The sequence below is a fragment of the Melampsora larici-populina genome (genome assembly GCF_000204055.1).
Source record: "Melampsora larici-populina 98AG31 unplaced genomic scaffold MELLAscaffold_11, whole genome shotgun sequence".
NCBI lineage: Eukaryota > Fungi > Basidiomycota > Pucciniomycetes > Pucciniales > Melampsoraceae > Melampsora > Melampsora laricis-populina.
In genome coordinates, this window is record NW_006768775.1 from 84,813 (window position 1) to 93,090 (window position 8,278).

Sequence of the window (8,278 nt, forward strand, 5' to 3'; positions counted from 1 at the left end):
GCCCCCTATCCTAGCGTCAACCGGATTCACGGGGGCAAAGGGAAGGCACTGTTAGGCGTGGGGAACAGTGATGAACCGTACGGAGTTTCTGGTTGCTGCCAAAACAATTTCTAGAATGAGCTAATGAGCTTTAAAAACTGCCACAACGGATGTTATCCATCGAGCTCTGTAACAAGATTGAGCAGTACACTGTTTCTGATTTTTTTCAATCGATCCTAGTTACATAAGACTTTATGATCAGCAATTTGAGTGAGATTTATTGATGAAACTGCCTTGATGGTTGTTATCCATCAAACTCTGTAACGAGATTTAGCAGTACACTGTTTCTGATGTTTTTCAATCTATCCCAGTTACATGAGAATTTATCAGTGATTTTTTTTAAAGTAATGAAGTCATCTTTTTATCTTGAGACAGCTCGTCCTTTGCTCCGCAGCCGTCCTCCTTGGTTCTGTTCCTGCATGTAAGAGCAAAGATGCAAAAATCTTTTAGTATATGAATTGTGCCAGAAAAGGAAAAGCTTTTGGTGTATCTAAAATTTTGTTCGTATTGTTCCAGTTAACTTTCACACCTTCTTCTCTGAGTCTATTCCTCATATGTTTTTGGAATTTAGTGTACCTTTTACAGTAGAGCAAAAGATGGTTAGTATTTTCTTCTAATCCACATGTTTCGCAACGGGAGGAAGGAGACAGGTTTCTTCTGAAGAGATGGGCATTAAGGGGACTGTGTTCTGCCCGCAGATGGGTTATAGCTGCGGCTTCACCTTTTTCTAGTAACTCTAGAGCGGATGCTATTAGGTTGGGTTTTGTGACAAAGGGTTTTAATCCTGGTGAAAATGAGCTATTCTTGATATTAAACTTTTCTTTTGTTGTCTTCTTCAGGCTACCTAAGCTTGTTGGTAAAGGTAAAATGTTGTCCTGTTTTTTTGAAGCTTCACCCGCTAGTTTGTCTGCCTTTTCATTCAGCTCTATACCCTTATGCCCGGGGGTCCAATAAAGTCGAATTGGTGTGTCTTGAGGTAGTTGTTTGAGTCTTGCGCAAATTTTTATGATCAAATTTTGGCCTGAGGATGCTCGAGGGGTGTCATTTGTCAATCTGAGGACACCCTGGTTATCACTAAAAAGCGCTAGGTTTCTAGGTGGAGGCTGTAGGGTTCTGAAAGCTTCAATTGCTATCTCAGTCGCTAGTAGGGTACCTACTAACTCTGATTCATGGTTTGAATAGGAGTCGTTCTGTGGGAGGGAAATTGATCTAGTAGTTAGTTTAGTCACCGCTGCAGCGCCACCTCCGTCCTGATTTACTGCTCCATCTGTGAATATCATGAGTGAACTTTCGCTCTCTTCTTCGTTAATTTGGGTAGGTATTTGCTCAATTACTCTGTCTTTGGGTGTTTCAAGATTGATTAGTGTTCCTATTTTTTTGCCCAGGGGGCCAGCGAGTGAGCAAAAATTGTTTCGGGGTTTGTTGGTATTATCAATTTGAGGTGAGTGAGCTGGAGGATGTCTTGAATGGGTCCTTTGTGGGTTTTCTGACTTTTCTTCAGTTCGTGGTTGATAAAGCATCAAGTGGGGTGATCCTCTGGTGCCGTGAGTCTCTTGAGGACAAATTTATGATGGTATTTGGCTGCTGTCCACCCAAACGGGACCATGTAGACATTGTGTCAAATTAGACTGTTGGACAATCCTTTAAAAGCACCTGAGATCATTCTGTTAGCTGTGTTCTGTACCGTCTCTAAAATTTTGTTAGCTTTCTTTTCATTCTTTTGCGTGAGCCATGCTATACTTCCGTACAGAATTCTTGGGATTAAGCCTGTAGTGACAAGTTTTTTGGCTTCTCTCGGGGATAGGCCCGAGTAACACCTATTTATTCTCCATAATTGTTGAAGAGTTCCGTTAGCAGTTTTCTTCATGTGATTAATATGGCTCGTGAAGGAGAGCTTTGGGTCTAGCCACAGGCCTAGCCACTTGACTTCTGACTTTGGATATAGTGTTGCTTTGCCAAATTTGAAGTGAGTTTGTTCAACTGTTTTCCTGTTCAAAAGATGCATCAGTTGAGCTTTTTTCTGATCAAAGATTGCTCCACATCTGTTAGCCCACACAAGAGATCTGTCAGCATGAAGTTTTAGTTTTTCCAAGTTTGTTTCCACTGATTTCGATGAGACCAGGTGTACAACATTGTCTATGAAACCTATCAATAGATCATGTGTTAGTGGGGAAGGAGAATTTCTTCCCAGGAGTTCTCAGTTATAGATGAGGTATAAGATCACCAAAAGCGGGGATCCCTGGGGCAAGCCATTGTCAATATCAAACACTGTTGACATGAAATCCTGGATTCTTATGTTAGTCAATCTATCCGTGAGGAAGCGTTGAATTAGCTTGATGATGTAATTTGGGCAGTTGTGTTTTCTCAGTATGTACCACAGTCGTTCTTGATGTACTGATGGGTACGCTGATTTAACGTTGAGGAAGAGAGCTGTGACCACTTCTCCGCTGCGCCACTTTTCTTTAATCCAGGCTGTCAAAATTAGAAGCGCATCTTCTGTGCTGTGTTGTTTCCTTCCTCCCATGTGAAACAGAGATAAGGTCTTGGAGAATTCAGCCCAGTAGGTGAGCCTATTTGTTATTATCTTTTCTAGAATCTTACCTATACAGCTTAGTAGGGCTATTGGTCTGTAAGCATTGGGGTTAGAGTAATTATCTTTGTTAGCTTTTCTAATGATGATAGTTATGGCTGGCCGCCAGCCATTGGGGAGATGGCCTAGGGCAAAACATTTGTTGAAAATCTTGCATAACGGTTCCTCGATTTCAGGTAGAGCTATCTTGATCAGATCATTAGATAGTTTGTCATCCCCTTTAGCTTTCTTACTGGGTAGTTGCTCAATTACCTTGCAAAGTTTGTCAACTTCTAGGCTAGGGAATGGTGAAGGGTCCAACCGGTTTTGGTTCCAGAAGTCATTAGGAATATCTGATAAGTCTGCTTCAACGTGGGCTACCAACGTTCCATAGAAAAGGAGGTTAGCTTGTTCAGCCTTGTCAGTTGCCACTGTTCCGTCGTGTCTTAGTAGCGGGGCTACTTCTCCGGAGGATTTGGGTTTGGTGTATCAAAACACTTTGAAGGTGTCTTGTTCTGAGCAGTTGGCTAGGAATTGTTTCCAGTGTCCAGTTTTTGCTTTCATCACCTGTTTTGTCAGCCTGAGACTTAAAACAGGTGGCTTTAAGAGAATCAAAGCTGAATGATATTGCTTGAAGCTTCTTTATTGGCTTTGTTACAGTACGTTTACTGAGATAAATTCAAGCCTTTATATAACAGGAGCTGGTGACTCCATGTTGTCTTAGGTGCGGAATGGCTACCGCTGCCTGATACTCACTGAAAGGTCTGTTCCAATCAGGGTCTTCTGAGGTAGGTACAAAAGTACTCCTGTCTCAGGTATTAGCAGTCTAGTTTCTATGAATTAATAAAGAGACTTCTTTATTAATAACAATCTTTGAAACATCTTGGACGATGGAAGTTATGTCTAGTTTCTACATATTGATAAAGAGATGTCTTTATCAATAACGATCTTCGAAAACATCTTGGACATTGAAAGGTTATTCTAATATTAAGAACACTGAGTCTTAGTTTGATAACATACTGCTTTGAGAAAGAAATAAACGATAACAATACTAAATGTTAAAAGTCAGATAAGAAAGATGATATCAAAGAATTGAGATGATCTAAATTAAAAGTAATCGCCGGTTTTAGTATAAGTCATAGAGTTTTTCTCAAGGATAAGTTTGTTGGTTTGTAATAAGATCGTTTTCTTCTTTTTGGATGCATGGAATGCTCGTTTATATATTCGAGTGAGTCATTTATTCCGAGCTAGACTGTCAGGGTTTTCCTGGATGCTGTCATCAGGGTTCTTATCTGGTATGCTGAAACCAGTAACAGATGCTCCCTGTGTTGGATCACTGTCACTCCTTAACAATGGGGTCTTAGCTCCTTTGAGCTATGATTCCACTGACCAGGGATCCTGGTACACTCAATCTGTTGTTCTGACAATGGGAGTATTGAGAATACTCCTCATGGCTGACATGTTTTCAAAAGTAGCTTTGCCAGGCCATATAGCATGCTCAAGCTTCTGGAAGATTAGAGATGATCATCCATTGTTGTGCCCGGTTTTGTATTTTGATGATTGGGTTCAGGGTTTCTTCGTCCCACCAGATTTTATATTTACGTGGGTTTGTTTCTACCTTCTTCCCTTGTGCTTGAGCCATGGAGAGGATGAGATGAGATAGTGTTGTTGCTCCCAAGTTGATGTCTTCTTTCGAGTTGAAGTTTGTTGGTAGCTGGTGGATTTCTGATTTTATTTTTTCTAGGAGTTTGTTGTTGTTGAGTTTGTCTAATTTGAAGGAAATGTGGGTGATGTTTGGTGCTATGATACTTAGATATATTATCGTGGCCACTGGTAAATGATCTGAGGCGAGGTCGTTCTGTATGACTTTGCAGCTAATGACCTTAGCTGTTAGATTCCAGCTCAACCAGATGAGGTCGATGGTGGTGGGGCTGGTGCCTGTGGAGTGCCTTGTAGGGATGCCTTTTTGGGAGGATAGTGTAAGACCTATGGAACTGCAGAGTGTTAGTAGTTTGCAAGCCTGCGCATCTGTTCTGCGGTACGTGGGTGGGTTCCAGATTTGGTGTGGAGATTCAAGTCCGTCGTGAGTATAGTCGGGATTTGGTGGTTGTGGTTCAATCTGATCCATCTTTCTAATGTTGCCATCCCTCTCATAGAACCAGGGGGGTTGTACCATGAGATAATACATAATTTGGTGTGGAGTTTGCCGTAGTTCTTGATGTCTATTTCCAGGATGATGTAGGATTGGCTGGGAAGTAGTGATATCTGGGCTGTTGGTATTAGTTTTGACACATATAGACAGACCCGAGGTCTTTCTTACCAGGAGTTGGGATGGTAGTCGTATGCTGAGATTAGGTCTCATGCTTTGTGAGTGGGGAAAGAGAGGGAGTGAGTGTTAAACCAAGGTTCTTGAAGAGATAGGACAGTGTATTGGGTTTTTGTGAGTACTTCGTGAGTGAGGTCCAATGAGTTTTGGCAATTAAAGTGTAGGATCAAAAATTTATCTAAGCATAAGGGTGTGTCATTATTTACATCTGTTGGGGATAGGTTTTCAACTATGTCAGTGAAATCAGGTGGTGATTGAGGGATCATGATGTTGTCAGTATTTTCTTTGGCTCTAAGACACATTGATATCAATAAGTGGAGCAACACGGATTTGGTACTTTGTCTTACGTAGTGGGCAGGTTAAGCTTTTGGGTGAGTGAGCGTATTTTGGTAAAGATTTGTCAATTTCAGCATTGGTGTTTTGTGCGTCAAAACTTACACATCTTGTGCATCTCTGTTCAGCTTCAGAATTCATACAATCTTTGGTATTATGGGGAGCGCCACAGTGGGCACAAAAGGGGATATTCTTGCAATTGGTGTGTACATGGTATAAGTCAAGACAGTGAAAACACATAGTTTGGCCTTGTATGTACTGTTTACTTCTGAGGCTGGTGCAGTCGACAAAGATACCTTCTTTTTCCATTTTTTGAGCTAATTTGCAATCGAGTAGATTCAGGACAATTGAGCTGTGGTGTTTCTTTGTGTCTGTTGGGTTGCTGATCCATCTAGCTGAATGGAGGCTCTCAATTGGTATGTTGTTCTGTTCACTGATCTTCCTGAGGAATTGGGGTTCTTCAGGACCCTGGAGAGCCCAAATACACCCTCCTAATTGGTACCCGAGTTTTGTTTTTGTTGGGTCTTGGGCTTTTCCCACGCAGCCATGATCATTTTCCAAGTTTTGCGAACTGCAACAGGTTAAACAAGACCGCAGCTTTCTAGTACATATACTTTTATTAGAGTAGGAGCAGTGGTTTTGGGTAAAACCCAATGTAGAGACCCGGCCCCGGTATGTAGAAATCTGCCCAGGATCATCAAAAAAAAATAGGTTTTTTTGCATTTTTCTCCTCAACCAGCACTCCAAAAAAACTCAAGGCTGGTATCATAAGATAGCCCTTCTTTGCCCTCACACAATGAGCTACTGTGCACTTCCATAAGTAGTGGAGTGTTGTGTGCACAAGCAAATACCCAAAAAGTGTGTTTTGTTAGGAGGGTCTGTACGCGCTTTCCAGGGTCCTGGTTCTTCTACATTCATGTCGGCAGGTACATAGTTAAATAAGACCGGGTAACGGGTTTGAGATGTGATGAAATCTTTGTGAGCTAAGGTGGTCCATCGATGCTTGTTTTCCAGTAACCAGTTCTTCATAAATCAATCATCCATATTCATAAAAATGTCACCTGATTTTAAAATTGATGCTCCTATTATTTGACTGTTTGTTCGCCTACTTTAGCGTTTAATGCTAGAAGTGCCGTGTTGACATGTTGGACTATATCGGCATTAGACATTCCTTTACACAGTGATTTGTCCGGGAGTTTGTGAATAATGAGGGTAGAGGTCTTGAGCTGATTAATTTCTGCGTTTTTTGGTGGTAGTTTCGGCGGTTTGGTCGTTTGTTGGGGGAGGGTTTTCCAAACGCTTGGTTTTGGGGGTAGCAGTATCGGTATCTGTTGCTGGTGTCCAGGGTTCGCTTGGGTTTCCTTTAAACGTTGCTCGAGAGATGTGATTTGGTCCTTGAGAGTTTTGATTGTTTCCATAAACATTGTCATCATTGTGACGACACTTTGGAGCAGACCGTCTGTTGTCGATTTCTCAGTCATTGTTGATAGGACATCAGCCATGGTCGTGTCCGTTTCCATTCGTTTTTTGGCTTGATTACAAAGGTATGGATTGGGATTTTTTTCCCCTTCTTTGTCTGGAGGGCGTTTGGGGGGCATGGGGGCGACTTCTGCTTGTTAAGATGGGGGGGTGGTTGGAGATTGATGAAAAGGAGTATTTCGATGATTGATGTTTTTGATTTGCTGACACGGGAAGACTGATACGGCTACTTACCCAATCCCGGAGATGAATGACGTCAATTACCAAACTTGGTAATATAACAAAATCTGACCCGGCCCGTCATTACCGCCATTTATAAGTTACACATCCCTATTATTCCTGACATTCCAATCAGTAAATAACAAGTTACCTATAGTTGCTCGTGTCAAGACTGCGGTAACCCCAACTATTGGCCTGAAGTCTATGGCCGGCCACACAACTCAACTTTTGGAAAAGCTGGATACAATTCCAAAAGATTTTCATACCTTGCCCATCTGGAAATGATTTCTCAGCCCAATCAGAAAGATTATTTATTTTCACATAAGATGATTTCATATGAAATTTGAGTTTTTTTCATAGTTGCGGGGTCCGAGGTGTAGAGCTACCGATCCGCTGTTACCACTGTCCTGACACGAGCAACCATACAACTAGAATTGATTTTTCTACTGCACGAACCCCATCATCAAGAGTGTTTTCTTTATGAATTTCATCTGTTTGTATTTCCTCAGATTCAGACCCAATCTGTAGTCAATGTGCAAATATCAGATTGATCAGAAATCTTGGCATTCAAACTCCACGGCGCTGAATATTTCGATATTACCCTTGAATTGAGCTTAGCCAAATGCGTTTAAATTGCGGAAGCCTTCAACTCACACGGTGACGACACGGAAGATCGAGCTTTATGCAGGCAAATCCACGACTGAAGAGCTAAAAAGGTTCACTGCCTCTACATATCATTGTTACAAGTATCTCTCTACCTAGTGGCTTTCGATAGAAACCTTGAATGAAGATATTACGGAAATCCCCATGAGGATCGGCTGGAATTAAAGACAATTAAGAGACGGAAACCATTTGACCTTTGTGGACGTGAATTTTGCAAAAATTAGAATTTCACCGGCCTCTCTCACCAAACTTACATTGCTACCCCGAGCGTATACATCATCATGAGGTCTCATCCAAAACGAGTGAGCACATACGAGAATGTATAAAGCTTTCGAAAACAATTTCTGATTGTGGAATTCCTTTGCGCTCTTATCTTTCAACCTGACGATCAATTGTTTTTTTTGCTTTTCACTCCTTACATCAAGAAAATCCAAACACTCTCGCTTTCTCCGATAACTAGGTTCCCAACGAATACTTTTCACGGCTCAATCAGCGTTGCGAACCCGTTGCGCATGTGAGATCTTCTTGCTTACTTCAAGGCATAAAGTTATCTCTACTGACGAAAGAAAGCTATCTCCTTGCTACTCAGCACCTTCCTTCGGTTTCTTAACAAACCATGTCTTCTCAACTGTATGGAAAAGTCCCATATT